Genomic DNA, 15,383 nt, shown 5'->3' with positions numbered 1-15,383 from the left:
ACTAACACAGAGAATTCATGCCCATTCCCCTAAGTGCTTGTTAAAAGTAAACCTCTGATTTCTTGATTACAGCTTTTTAAGCTCCAGAACAGTTCCTCAGATGAGTTGTCAGTATGTAAGCATTTTTTTCTGCTGATATTTGAGGCAGGGCTGTGCAGAAAAACTTTTCCGTGATAAGAAACACTGTTTATTAATTTAACAAATCTCACCTTAAAATCTCTGGGAAAGGCATGATACTCTGCAAAAGGCGAGATAAGTCTTCTAGCCATGTTTGGAGTTGGTTTTGTTGCAGAAGGCTGGAGGTCTTATGTATATGGATGTGTTGTGAAGACTTCATGTTTTCACTAAAAGTGAAAGAGGAGGTACTGGGACATTCATTACTGCCCAAGCTCCAGTCTGCAGTAGTATAGCTAGTAAAAAACTTGTACCAGGATAGCTGCTTTGTGGAGAACTCTGGTTGTCTGTTTTCATGAGTATGGCTATGAATTTTTGCATGTAAATATGAGAACTGAGTTGCCATAGGGTATTTAAGGCCTGACATACTTCACTCAACACACTTTCTATGAAGAGGCTTTCAGATGTTGTAAATGTTCTGCCCATAGTTAAAAGAAAATATGCATGTAGATACTGCTCTTTACTTCTGATCCAGAAATGTATTTTGGTCAGACCTTAAGAAAATTAGTATTGGTAGCATGTCAACTTTGAGATGCCATATATCCTACCGAATTACCTTGATATATTTGACATAGTCTCAGATCCTACTTGCTCATAAACGAGGTGTTTGGGAATACAGCAGTCTTGTCAGATAAATTACCTGAAATAGTCATAGACCTGGCATTGAGATATGATTGTGAAAAATCTATACTTAGGGCTGTGGCACAGTTGGTGCCTTAACCACAGGTGCTGTGAGAGACAGAAGAAATATCACCCTGGCCTGTGGTCATACATACCTGATTTCAGAAACTTCAGCAGTTCAGCTAGAGCAGCATTTGGAAGGAGGCCCTTGAAGTTTTAGGCAGTATGGGATGTGTTCTTGGTCTTTTACTGCTCCCCAAGCCAGTGGTACTCTAGCACCTGGCTGGGTGTTTGTGGAATACTGTTTCCATATGTATTAGTGCTCAAAACCATTAAGTGTTCCACAGCTTTTTTACAAGAGGAGTAATTACATCCTGGCGGCAGAAATTACTCCTGCTGTTTAATTTGGAAACCATATTCTTTGCTTCCAGTCTTATGTTGTTACACAGCAAAGAGTAGGTGCATTTTCTGCCCAGGGTAGTGGCTCTTCTCTCTGGCATGTCCATGGGGAATGATAGCGATGATGGTGCTGTCCCTCAGGGTGACATTTCAGGTTTGTCTGTGACCGTGTTAATTTTAAACAGTGCAGGCATATAGCTTGAGAAATCCAACTTTTATTCACAGTAACAAAAATATCTTTTCTAACTCTCATTTCCCTGCAGGAGGGATGCTGGGCCAGCCCCCAGGTGCACTGGGTCTTGAGGCAAATGCTGATGCTAAACTTTTCTCTCTTACTCTCTCTTAAAGCCATTTATATACAGAAGGAAACTAGCACCCTAGATGATTATTATCTGTTAATCGTGTTTTTAATTACTGATTTTCAGGACACTCAGTTAACTTTTTGCTGAAAACAAGATTTTTTCTCTTCCTCCAAAGCAAGCCAGTGATTCATACTTTCATATAAACTTCTTAGAAAGTTTGACTCATGTAGCAATTCCAAGAATTTTTATTTCTGAGCTCTTTCAAGCATTTGAACAATGAAATGAAATACCATGCCTCTGTCATGCGCAAAGTGAACCTCATGTCAAACAGGGCTCCTGTCATTGAAGTACAACAAGTGCCATTTTCAGGGCCCTTGAGATGCCTTGTCCCACAGCATCCCCTTAGAGAGAGCACACAGCCTCGCTCTCCTAGGTCCCAGCCTGCAGGAGCTGAGAGTGAGGAGGAATCATAGAATCATTAATTGAGCTTGGCACTGCTGGTCCCTGGGATGGGAAAAACGTTGGGGAACAGAACTCCCTGAAGAGTGTTGGGAATCAGGATGGGATTTATCACCCAGTTTGATCAAGCCAAAGGGAGTTGCTCTGGGCTGGGCTCTGGGAGCCCCTGCTTTGCAGTGAGGCAAGCAGGTAGATAGCAGTCATTCAGTCGCGTGATGAGTAGAGCAGAAAGGCACTGCTTGACTTTCATAAGTAAGACTCAAGCCGTAGAGTTTGAAGTTGAAAAACATTTATTTTGGCTATTAAAGGAAACACATGTGACACAGAGATATGCCATGTAAACTCCAGAGATTTTCCAGCGGAAGAAAGACTAAATGAGTATCAAGTATAATTGAGAGAGGTTTTTCTGAAAAATAAGTTAGGTAATACATATTTTGGTCCTTCAAAGAATGTGTTTCATATTAAAATATGAAAGTATATGGCTTTCTCATCAGGTGGAGACAGTACAACTATCCTACTTTATGTAACAACTGCAATAGTAAATTAATGACAAATAGTTCAGGATACATTTGAGAAATGGCAGTCAGAGGTAAGAGCATCTATTCCATGAAAACTGTCCAGGAGGAAAATCCCCGCTCAACATATTATCATTCCAATTTTCTGCTTTAGATGGTAAGATTTCAAATTGCTTTTTTATTTTGATTTTGTCTTGAAATATCCATTTTGATGCGGAATTTCAAAGAGTAAGAACCCAGTATTATTTTTCCTTTCCCCTCGTCTTTTTGCTGAAAGTGATGCAGCACTTTATATTCTCTCATCTCTGTAGCTTCTCAAATTCCATAATCTTTAGGAGAAAATAAGAGTGTGTTTGTAGGGGAAGCCTGAAAACAGGTACCAGATCTGTTCCTGGTAGCACAAAATAAAACCATTCCTTCGAGTTCTCCTCCAGAATCTGCCAAGGTTAGCACAGGACATGCAATAATAAAGTGGGATGAAGGGAAGGGGGCAAGTGGTAGGGCACTGGCTCCATGTACCCTTCCTCTGCAGGCAGCTCAGTCTGCAGTTGTACAGTGGTTATTGGTGGCATGGTGGCACGATTAGGGGACAGCAGCAGGAAGTGCTGGCATAGTCCAGGAGATTGGCAGTTGGGAGCGATAGAGGAGATCAAAGACTTGAGTGTGTTTGCAGACTGGAGAATAATTGCTCCCAAAATGTGGCCTGGCAATGCAGCCAGATGATGGGCTCCATCTGGCAATGTATTTCCACAGGAGAGGTGCGTACATGGCCCAAGGGGGTCCATCAGCAATGCTGCGCTCAGTTGTCATTCCCCATTCAACTTGCATCAGCCCCCATTCAACTTGCGTCAGTGGATTCAGAAAAGCTGTTAGAGGGGAAATGGTTTGTTTTATCAAAGAAGACTGAAACAAGGCTGTGCTAAAGACTGAAGTCTCCAGGATCCCAAGGTCTTTAGGCTGATCTCATTGCCTTCAACTGGATGATGAAAACCGATAAGCAAAAAAAGCCTTTGAGCTGGAGGACCGTGTAGCTCAGCTGTGAGGAAATTTCGGCTGAAAATGGGTGTCACAGCTATCAGAGGAGGAAGGCTGCAGAATGGTGGTGGAGAGGCAAACATGAGTGCTCATCTTCATAGATAAGCATCTTCATCGTGCTCATCTTTCCATCAGTGTCCTCTTCTTCTCAAGGAGCTTGAGGCATTTCCATATCTATCTAGTGTCTCATGCATTCTGTCTTAGCAAAACAAAATCTGACAGTAAGAAGAAGTAATATGTTCGTGAGTATCCTAAGGTTTTAAGATGCAAAATGCAAGGTTTTTAGTAATTCCGTTTACCACATTTTAAGCAAATACATTGCAGTCAGAGTGCTTTAAACTATTAAAACATTTCCCTGGACAGCTTCATGGTAGAAGGCTTGGCATATTAAATATATTCAACTCCCGAAAAACAGTCCAGGGCCAAGCAGGCATAGCTATCCTGGTTGCATGCAGAAGTCTGAGCTCTTCTAATTGCATTTCACTGGAGGAAAATGGCAACTCATTTATTCTTCCTCCTTCCGCACCCAGTGCAGTAATGGGGAGCTGAAACTATTTGTGAACTTGGTGTTTCAGTAAGGTCAGAAAACCAAAGGAGCTGTTGGACTTGAGACTTCATAAGGTTTTTTTCCAGCATTAATTACCCCAGGACTCTGAGATTTTATGATCCAGCCTTTTTAAGAACAAGGCACGACATACTTTCACCAGAGTTTCACATGGAGCTCTGCGGTTGCTGCCTCTGCTATACTTTCATCACAGGGTCTGTAAGCACTGAAAGTCCTTGGATGGAGTCCTAGCACCTTGCAAAGCAGCTCTTTACATCGAGGTGAAAGGCATTTCTCTGAGAGAAGTTTACCTACCAAAATATGTGTCTCCAGGTGAGGAGGAAGTGAGGGCTGCACTACTTGCACAACAGTGACAGCAGGAAGTAGCCTGCTATTCCTCATTCTTGGGAAAACACCTGTACTACCAAACAAGGAGAAGTCAGGGATCCCACAGCCAGGGAACATAGACTGACTCATGTTCACACAGTACTTAGGAAAAAGTTGGTAAAAGTGGTCCAAAATAGGAACCAGTGGTGCAGGTGATCTGTCCCCCAGATTCCATGGCCACCTTGTGTTCAGCCATACTGGGCTACTGTAGGGCTGTGTTCACAATTAGTAAAGAGTGTGTCCCAATAGAAGATTTGCAGAGAGAAACAATCCTGATAAACCAACACCTGTGCTAGCACATTTGTTGCTTTATTGTGGATGTACTCTGGTTTGAGCCTCTGAACACTCACTAGTGGTAGCAGCAGATCTTCCCTTTCATCCCCAGGGAACTCAATGCGCTGTCTGAAACTAAAGCTCATGGAGGATGATGTACAGTATTTATATTTCTTCTCACCTGCAACAAGCTTTTTTTCTTGTAATTCAGGTGATGGCCAACCAAAGAAAGAGGAAATCTTGTCCTATGTACCATAACATTACCCCAGATATTAAAATTCTTTATAGAAGTCCTGGGAAGATCTCCATCTGTGTAGTGCATGTCACGCTGTCTCTTCTTACAGCCTTTGCTAGAGATTCAAAATTCTGTTATTATTCAAGTGAGTATGTACTACTGATAGGTCTCATTTATGGATTTTCAAGTACACTTTAAAGGTCAAACAAATAATTTTAATCAGTCGTGGGGGGTTTTTGACAGCTGGTAAGTATTGAATGTACGGCAGCACCTGGAAAGCGGATTTGCTATATTTATCATTACATATTTGGATTGGTGCAGGAATAGTGCTTTGCCCACGCTCATTTCATTCTCCATCATCAAGTTACTGGAAGTGGTCAACCAGTGCATCCACAGGAGAGCACTGTCGTTGCAGCACTTCAGATCTGAGTCACAGCTTGAACACAGGCCCAGGGCCTGTTCTTATGGCTGTTGGTTAAGAGAGTAGTAGCTGCATTGGAGTGGTGTCCTTGGCTCAGAGCATTCCTGTCTACTTAATCCATACTGTTTTCTCCTAGGCTGCTGGGCTAGTAACCATTTGGAAATTAGTCTAGTATAGTCGTTCTGAAATGCTTGTGTGCAGACCACTTGGAGAGCTGTCAAATCACAGGGTGACAACAGACTGTTCTCACTTACTGTCTGCAGAACTTCAAGCAAAGGAAATGAGAATATTTTCCCACTTCAACAATATCAGTCATGGACTAGGAGCAAGGCTTGAGCTCGGGTGCTGTGACATCAGCTTCTGTCATGTGAACCAGAGGGCTAACTGCAGTGCTTATGGGAGCAGTAGTCCATTAGAGACGGGCAGCAAGGCAGACCAGCCTCAGCATGAAACTGAGGAGATTCTTCAGCTTAGGGAAAAAGTAGAGTTCAAATGGGATCTGACAGAAGCCTATGAAGTCATCTATCGTGTGGAAAAGCTGAACTTGAGAGAACTGTGGGGCATGTAATGAAGTGGTTAGAGAGTTGGAGTAAGTAGACAGAAGTGCTTTTTTTGGTGTTTTTCCACTGTGTTTTTGGAACACGGTAGGTTTGGGTGGAAGAGACTCAAAAAAGGGATGAGTTCCACTCACAGAAGACTAGTGATGCAGTAGTCCAGCTCCAGCAGCTGCCTGGGGAAGGTCGTGGGTCCCAGCTTGACGGGAGTTAAGCGACACGTGGGAAAGAGCTGCTGTCAGCCAAGGCTGCTCTTGCACGCTTCCCTGAGCTGAAATCTGAGGAGTTCTTCATTGAGCTTACAGCAGCAACTCAGCTGCTCTTCAGTGTGGGCAGCAGGTCAGGGGAGCTCGTGTGCGACCAGGGCACACTCAACTGTTTATGAGGAAGGAATTGGTTTTAGCCCTGACAACACTTTCAGCTGGGATGTGGCTCTCACCATATAAAAACCCCAGAGAGAACACCAGGATTTTGCAGCCCACTCAGACTGTATGCAGATCTGCCCAGTCATTTTTCATTTCCACAGCACAGTTTCTTATAAAGATTTGGAGGGTGGAGGATAAGAACAACTTACAGTTTACAGAAACTCAGCTCTGTTTTGCTGTGTTGATGGGAACAAAGCTCGTAGCGCTGATTTTATGGTACCACCTAGCTTTTATACTCTGCTCTTTGTTAAACATGATAATGAGTTCAGCACTGTGTAGTGCTCTTAGTGCTGTGTCGAAAATAAAAGTATTTCCTCCCCACACTTCAAAAGAGTTGCTGCGATGTTAAAGGCTTTTTCAAGCTTGGGGCTGCTAGCATAAACAGTATGTACACTGGACTAGTCTGTCAAAAAGCTCTGTATTGCAAATGTAAATTTGTTTTTGTAAGAATGACAAGCTCCTGTTCAAAGCAGAACACTATATATAGCAGTTCACCAAGGCAGTATATTTTACCATATTTCCACCCCTCGGAACAGAGGGGAGTTTTGCGTTACATTAATCACCATCTAAGCCCTGAAGGTCACAATTATCTGGCCACTATTTTTCAGTATTAGTGATTTTAGTACATGATTAACTTTCATGTGTGCATCATTAAGATGAGGAATTGTTTTTGAAGTTTCAAATAGAGCAGCAGGTCTTAGCTGTAGTATTTACCATAGTTGCTTAGCCACTGTTAAAAGGGATGATTTATAGAAAATCCAGCTGTGAGTTTTCGTTTCTTCAAGAGCAGGAGGCGGGACTAGAAACCAACCTAAAACCAAGTGGAGCATTGATCAGAGTAGAAATTATGTAGAGCTCAGCTCTGCAGACAACAGCTAAGCATCGTGGAAGTATTAGCTGGCAGCGATAAGGAGGCGGAAGCAGAGCTCGGTGACAGAGGAGCCATCTGTCAGGAACTGGGAATCCGATTTCAGGAGAGCAGAAAATGAAGTAAAGAAGAAAGTGATTTTGGTTCAAAGGTACAGTGAAGCCCAAGGATATCTGTGGACAGTAAGTTTCTATACTGTAACAGGGAAGTTTAATACAGCAGCTATTACTGTTTGAAAGGGCTTTTCAGCTTTGAAAACAGACATAAGTAGCTTTTACTTAAAGATTTTATTTATTTGTAAGATGTAAGTCAGCTTATCTGTTTGAGGTGGCTTGTTTAAAAACTTGTAAACAAACTTTAAAACTGGTGGTGTGCATCACTTCAGAGGGTGGTTTTTGTTTAATAAGGTCATCTCCTGTCAAGAATAAAATTTGTTCAAAACCTTTCAGAAGAATATCTTAGAAGAAAAGACTGCTTTGGCCCCATTTGCGAGGTGGAAAAGGGTAGGCAAGAATATTTTTTCTGGAAAGGAGAAAGAAGTTCCCACCCAAATAGATCTAAACTAACTGGAACTGCAGTGTATAAACAGCCCAGGGCTAAATCCTACCCTCAGTTACACTGATGTAAGTTAGGTTTGAGTCTACTGCAGTTAATAAAATTACTCCTGATTTAATTAAGGATAGAATTGGTTGCACATTTCTTAATAATGAAAAAGCCCCATGGTTCTTTCCAAAGTGCATTTCATGTTAACAGATTATTAAGGACTTGCTTGAAAATATGTTAAAATTAATTGTAAACTCACACTGTCATGCATCTTTTGTCATATATTTGTATCCTTCTTTGAAATTAGCACAAAAGCCAGCATGAGATATTGTAAGCAATCCTATTATTTCTTTTTAGCAGGTTTTTAGATAAAGTTTACATTGCTTATAATTTCATTCTTGCATCAGTTCGGTGGCTTGTATTTGGGGTGATATGCTTTAATCCCAAAAAGGTTTGTGAAGCTCCAGCTGGGACTGATAAGGCAATATTAGCTGTAGCAGAAAAGTGTCAAAGTTTTGTATGAACCCCCAAACTGTCTTACTGAGAGTGAAACTGTTCTATTACAAATTGTACAGAAAAATTACTCTTGTTGCTGTGGTTTTAGTGTACAAGTTAGAAGCAGAAGCATTGGCTGCTGACTGAGAAAGAAAACCCAACAAAGTAAAACCCACTCACTATTATGTCCCAATATGGATGACAAAACACTGTAGCATGTGTGGGAAAGTGGCTGCAGTCCAATGTCTGGAACCATTTATCTTCTGGTAGAGTCTGGAAGATGACTGTTTTATGTATTTTACAGAAATCCCTGCTGATTGATTTCATTTACTTAGGAGGAGGGGTCACCATGACTGATGTCGGGGACAACTGGGAAAAAAAAAAAAAGTGGATTTTTGCATTATCCTGACATCCTGTTCTGGTTGGAGTTGTTGGCTCCTCTTGAGGGGACCACACCATGCTGGGCATGTCTTGCCACTGCATTTGCTACTATACCCAGCCAGAAGTTTGCTGCTTCTTTCTGGGTCTCAGCGAGCTGAGAGTTGCAGGTTGTTACACTAGCACCAGGCACATTTTGGAAATTATGATTTGCAGAGATCTGAAGGGGAATGGACAGAAATTGGTAGAGGTCTCTCTAGCCTGCTGTAGCTGGGCTGATGGTAGTTGCTGTTACTGAAGAGGGGGGAAAGACTTCATGAAAGGTCTGGGGGGAAAGTCAATTTTCAGTGTGCGGAGCTTAAAGAAATAGCTTAGCCCACTTTGGCATATGAGATTTATATGCTAGGAAGATGATACTGTTTTCCTCTGATGTTTTTTGCTAAAATAGACACAATTCCTGGCATTTCTTTATCTGTAAAGAATAAAGAGCTTGTCAGCACATTAGAAACAACAGGGATATGCTGTACATCAGTGCTGTTCATTTACCTTTCTGTTATTTTTATGTGTGCTTTGCCTGCCTGTCTGTCAAGGTGTTTGCCTTCAAATCAATTAGGCTCACGTCACAGCATTACAGTCACCAGGCATATATACAGACATTTGCTTTCATGTTGCAGGGAATCAGTGCCAAGATTTTCATAAGATGAAACAAGAGGGGGGATATATGTTTCCTAGTCAGTAAGTACACTGCTACTGTGTTGTTTAACAAAAATGGAGAGGAAAATGGATTTTTAAGTTGATAATACTACTTCATTTTGTACCCTTCGAGCTCTTCACAAAGTCCTCTACTAATGGTTACAATGCCAAGTCCAATGCAGGATCACATAACAAACTTGGAGAAAGGGAAAATTATTGTGTCTCCTGTCACATAGAGTGTCCCACACATAACCACTTAGTACAGTCAAGACATTCTTCATTGACAGAAAGAAACAGAAAGAAAGAGAGATAGGAAGAAGAAAAGAGAGAGAGAAAGAGAAGAGAGAGGAAGATAGGAAAGGAAGGAAGGAAAGAAAGAAAGAGAAAGAAAGAAAAGAAAGAAAGAAAGAAAGAAAGAAGAAAGAAAGAAGGAAGGAAGGAAGGAAGAAAGAAAGAAAGAAAGAGAAAAGAAAGATCATCTACTTTACCCTAAGAGCTGAGGAAGCTTCATGTATTTATCAAGTATTTTTATCAGATCAGTAGGAGCTCTTAAGCACTGTGCTTAGACAATACCCCTAGAATAAACCCAGCATCACCTCTCTTCTGAGCAGCCTCCTGTACTGTTCCCTGCAGTATCATATCTACTGCCCACACAGTCCCTACATTTTTATTAGTCAGCTCTTAAATCTCTTCATTACTGGGATCGTCCTTTATGTGGTCACCCCAAAGGTGCCTCATTGAGTGTGCTAATTCTTACAGATAAAATATCTCAGAACATATTTTATACACATTGCATATTATCCCATTTCTTAATAAATATTGTCCATTCATACTTTGTAATATCACACATGACAGGCGTAGGACAGGTGGTAGAACTACAGCTGCCTCTTTTTTTATCAGATATTGTTAAAAACAGTAAATTAGATTAAAAAAAAAAAAAGGAAGGGAGCTCTGTAGGCTGTGGAACGTTATGAAACCTCCCACTGAACGTCTGCGCAAGACATACAGCAATAGCAAAGCTGTTATGTACTAAACAAGTTCAGAGTGGAGGCCAACTGAATGCAATGCATAAGTGATTTACTTATTAATTTATAACCCTAACCTAGAATCATGAATATGTGCTGTTCCATGAAAAGGATGACTTTATGTGACTTTTTAAAGCCTTCAGCATTAAGTGGCATTTAGTTGATGGCTACTTATTTTGTACCTTCACTGAAAAATTATACATAAATCAAGTAGGCTTTACTTGTATTGTACTCATAATACTCACAAGCAAAAATCCCATCGAAACCCAGTGATCGAGCATGGTTTCTTGAACTCAGCAGAAAGGTCACCTCATAAAATATGAAAGTATAATATTCAGGCCACCCAGGCAATTTTTTTTTGGCTAGGATGTTACTTCAATTAAGACATTGTAAAGTTAAAATAATAACAGGATTCCGATTTAAGCAGATAAAAGAAAGGAGATCTACATTAAACTCAGTTTCCATTCACCAAACACATCTACACAAGCTAAGCTCACTTGGTGTTTGAAGAACCTTTTTGCAAAGGGACGGACAGGATGGGCTGAGGTTGAGTCCTGAATGTTCTGGGGTTTGTGTATTTAAATCAAGTGCTTAACATTGTTTTTGTTCCTTAATTACCTTGGTTTGTTGATTTATTGATTCCTTTGAAGACAAGTAGACTCACTAAAACATAATCTTTCTGTGTCACTTAAGATTTCCTGTTAAATCTGTGGACATTAGGAAAGGACTGATGGAGGAAACTTCTGGAGATGGTCTTCCACCTACAGGCAAAACCAGTGGTAGATATCATTTAAAGGTGGAGTTGAGTTAATGAATGCAAATGAATGGAAGGTCTTGTGAAATCACGGATTAGGGCTGTCTCAGTTCTTGAAATCTGCCAGTGCAGCCAACAATTTGGGCAGAAAGTGAATGGGAACCAGTGGCTCTGCAGAAGAGGTTGGTGGCTGGAGTGTCTTTATGGAGTGTTGCTGGGAAGAGGGATGGCTGAACTTACCTATTCTGCATGAAATGGCCCTTTCATTTGGGGGTGATTTTGGGAGGAATAGGAGTACTATTTGCTTTAATATTGTTACACAGGCTTTGAACAGGGATGAAAACCACAAATGGCAGTCCTTTGCCAGCCATGAGCATTGAAAAGTCACAACATGGTCTCAACTGACTTAGTTCCAGGGAAATATTTGGAGCTTGCACCTACCCCTTGCTGCTCATGTCCTTGGGGCCCCCATATCTGCACTGAAACTCCAATTCCAAAAAAACCCTCTTTTTTTTTTCAGCACAACAGAGCATAGCCTTGTGGTATCACTCCTCCTCTCTGTGTCTCTTCTGTGTCTGTGCATCCTATCTGGTACACCTAGAGCAGGGGATGGTTCTCACTTGTTAAAAAAGGATTCGGTTGAATCATAGAAGCATAGAAAGGCTTGGGTTGGAAGGGACCTTAAAGATCATCTAGTTCCAATCTCCTGCTGTGGGCAGAGACACCTTCCACTAGACCAGGTTATTCAAAGTTCCATCCTACGTGGCCTTGAACACTCCCAGGGATGCAGCATCCACAGCTTCTCTGGGCAGAAGATTTAGATTTGTTCAGGAGATGTTAATTTGTCACATCCCCTCCACCTAATTTCCTGCTTGAGTAGCTCTGTTGTGTTAATATGATTTGCAAGAACATGCACACAGGTGACCAGGAGTGAATCTGGTAGATATAGGCACAATGATGTGCACCTCTCTTGTGCTTCTGAGTCACTGAATTAAAAATGTAGATTTGTGTTAATATTTAACATTTACATAGTGCATTTAATCTCCATAGGCTTGTAGGAACGTGTCTAATTTATACATCCAAAATAATAGAGGTAATCACACATAACAGTCAGTCTTTTCATCACTTAACCCAATGAGGAATGAAGACACTATTTTGTTTGGACTGTAATTGCTTATACATACCTGAAAATACCATCCCATATTCTCAGTTCTTTGTAAAAACACTGTGAATTTGTTGATACAAGAACATTTCAGACAACTGCATAATGAGTTAGCTTCATTTTTTAACTGAACTGAAAATTAGGAGGCTGACCCAGATCTCAGTGGGATAACTCCATTGGAGTTTTTCAGTGAACTTAGATGCTGAATGAACTAAACCAATTAATTTTAAGAAAATGTTTGAAAAGCATCTTTCAGAAAATAGTCTTGAAAGTTTGGTACTTATAATAAGCATGCTGGCAGACCTTTCGGGCAGCGGTCAAACATCCTCAAACTTCCCATTATTTATTTATATTACATTGATATTGCCCACACGAACTTCCAGAGCAAATTCAATAGGCAGCTACAGTTGTCCCTTGATTCTTCAGCCCTGGTTGCTATGGCATCCAGATTATGAAAATATCTGCCAGCTCCAAGTGGCAGAGCACACAGATGGGTGAAACCCAAGCAGTAATTTAGGTAGCCATGAGGTGGTATTTTGTGACCAGTGTGTATTGTCCATTGTTTTTGCAAGAAGGGGCAAGAAGTTGTGAACATCACTGCAAAACATGGGCTTTATTTAGCTACAGTGAAAGAAACAGCCTGTACCAGCAGCCTACATAGGTACTCAGAGGTTCTGGTAGTGAGCTATGAAATAATGTAATGAGCTGTTCAAATTAAATACAAAATCAGAGATTAGAGGGGACTAGCTGGTATCATGTCTAGTCAGTGGCATCCTGCTTTGTGATTCATTCCACTCAGCTCAGTGGGATTGTAATAGTTGTTGAATAAGGCAGCAGAACTGAGTTTTCAGGTAAAAGACACATACAATGAGAATTGTAAGACCTGTGGAAAAAAATTCCTTTCTTATTTACAGTCTTTGTACTCAGAATTTGTCCCTTGAAATCTGCATAATATAGTACAAATAGGATCTACAACCCCAAATTTTTTTAGTCTAAACTATGTTCAGGTAGAGTTTTTTCTCCCATCGAGTCATTACTGTTTTAATAGCGAGAATAAATTTTTCATTGAAAGCATTTTTTTCCCAACATTTCTTTGTTTCCAGTAAAAAAAAAAGAGCAAGAACGAAGACTACCAAACAAAATACAACTTGTCTAAAATCTCATAAAAGCTCTTACATAAGAATCTATCAAGCCTGGGAAAATATGTGTTCTTTTGTAAAAACATATTTTTCCTTGAAGTCACTGCTAGATTGCAAAAGTTCACAGAACATATTGGTATGTGTATGTGTTTATGTAAGACAGAGCTCTGTATTTCACTTTCTGATGTCAGTGTTGCCTTGGTAACTGTATTTTATTGATTAGTAGAATCTATGTAATTTGTTTCAGAGCTGCACCATCTTACAAGTTCATTTTTCTTTGTGAGAAGTGGTTTCATTTTCTTATTCTCTGAGTAAAATTATTTTTCTGATACAAGAAATAACAGTCTTTTGATCCTTTTGGGGGTGTTTCTATGATTGTACACAAAATCCAACAATGTATGACAAATGCATGCTGACAAAGTCATTAAATACTTTATCTACTGATACATGCATTTCTTATTCAAGTTATTTTGCTGTATATGTTAACTTAGTATCTTATGTGTAACTTCGCTGGTACCCAACTGGAGACTCTGTCCATGCAGTTCCAGTTATTATTTACCTTCATGGTGCTTTTCCTCTAGAGATGTGGAATTCCAGATACTAAATACTTCTTGGGATATCTTTGAACTAAATATTATCATAAAATTCATTTTACATTTAGATAAGCTGTGATGTGAAAAAATTCCCTCAGATAAGAGTAAGTAGTACTGAGAATAGCTCCTGAAACTCAATGCTTTTATTCTACCCATTGTGGGTTTGCCTGAGCTATGGGTTAGTTCCTATAAGAGGACAGTATCATTTAGGAAACCAATTGTCCTGTTGCCAGTCCTATATCTCTGAGTTCTGGTCAGGTTTATGGGAAGTTATGGTCCTGACCTGAAGACCTTTCATTTTCACACAAACTAAAGAGGAAAGAGGATGAACAGTATAGGCAAGTGGGGTGACCTTGGCTGGACACCAGGTGCCCACCCAGCCACTTCCTTTCCCAGCCAGATAGGGGAGAAAATAAGATGGAAAACAACTCGTGGAGTGGGATAAGGCAGTTTATTAAAGCAGAAGCAAAGCAAAAGCTTGAGTGTGTGAAAGTGAAAGATAACACAGTTTATTCTCAACTTCCCATCAGCAGCGATGGTTAACCACTCCCAAGCAGCAGGGCTTCAGCACATGTAATGGTTCCTCAGCAGGCAGCCATTGGAGACAATGAATGCCTGCCTTCCTGCTCCTTGCCTTAGCTTTTATATCTGAGCTGAAGGCATATGGTATGGAATATCCCCTTGGTCAGCTGGCCTACTTGGGACCCCTCCCAGGATCTTGCCCTCGATTGAGGAAGGAATGTTACAGTGCTGATGCTGTGCTCAGCAGCAGCCAAAACACTGGTGTGTTATCAACACCCTTCTAGCTGCCAGTGCTAAGCACAGCACTGTGAGAGCTATATGGGGAAATGAACTCCAGCTCAGCTAGATGCAATACAGCGGGATATGGTGTCACAGTTCAGATGGTGCCATTGCCTGATTATGTGCTGGAGAGATCCACATAGTTAAGTTGACCAAATATCCTACTACTTTGGTTTTGTCCTTTCCCCCTGTGTTTGTTTCATGGTTTATGAGTATCACAGGAGCCAAGAGCAGTCCGGGTGTGCAGCTTCCCGGATGAAATCAGTCAGAGCAGCAACAAGAAAAAAACAGAGAGGCCAAGGAGAAGGAGGAGAAATACAAATAATGGATGGGAAAGTAATGAAGTTCAGACAGATGTTGATGTAAAAGATGTCTTTTTTTAATATAGAACTGAAAGCATAGCCATCGCTACAGTCCTAATATTAACAGTTTACAAATTATAGCAGTGATTGTATTTATATGTCATACAGAGTGTAAATGATGGGAATGGGTTGTCAACACACATAGGAAAACAAGTCTGAAAATCTCTAGCACTTTCTTTAAATATAATAGTTTCTGACAAGTAAATATCCCATTGGTTGTTATCTA

At 40.6% G+C, this 15,383-nt stretch overlaps 1 protein-coding gene across 7 annotated transcripts in view; it reads left to right on the top strand.

Moving 5' to 3' along the window:
* The window catches only part of STARD13 (StAR related lipid transfer domain containing 13), a 292,584-nt gene that overhangs the window by 212,362 nt on the left and 64,839 nt on the right, over nt 1–15,383 (top strand). Inside the window, exon 1 of one of the 7 annotated variants that reach the window (XM_064645526.1) lies at nt 7,072–7,394. The exons of 4 other annotated variants lie outside the window; for them this stretch is intronic. The gene's annotated coding sequence lies outside the window, so the exon portion shown is untranslated. Of the gene's footprint in view, nt 1–7,071; nt 7,395–15,383 lie in introns of those variants that run through there. 2 more of the 7 variants (XM_064645524.1, XM_064645523.1) reach the window with 2 other exon arrangements.

Source organism: Pseudopipra pipra, chromosome 2 (genome assembly GCF_036250125.1).
Source record: "Pseudopipra pipra isolate bDixPip1 chromosome 2, bDixPip1.hap1, whole genome shotgun sequence".
NCBI classification, from domain to species: Eukaryota; Metazoa; Chordata; class Aves; order Passeriformes; family Pipridae; genus Pseudopipra; species Pseudopipra pipra.
Note: the sequence above shows the minus strand (reverse complement) of the source record. Positions and strands in the feature narration are given on the sequence as shown.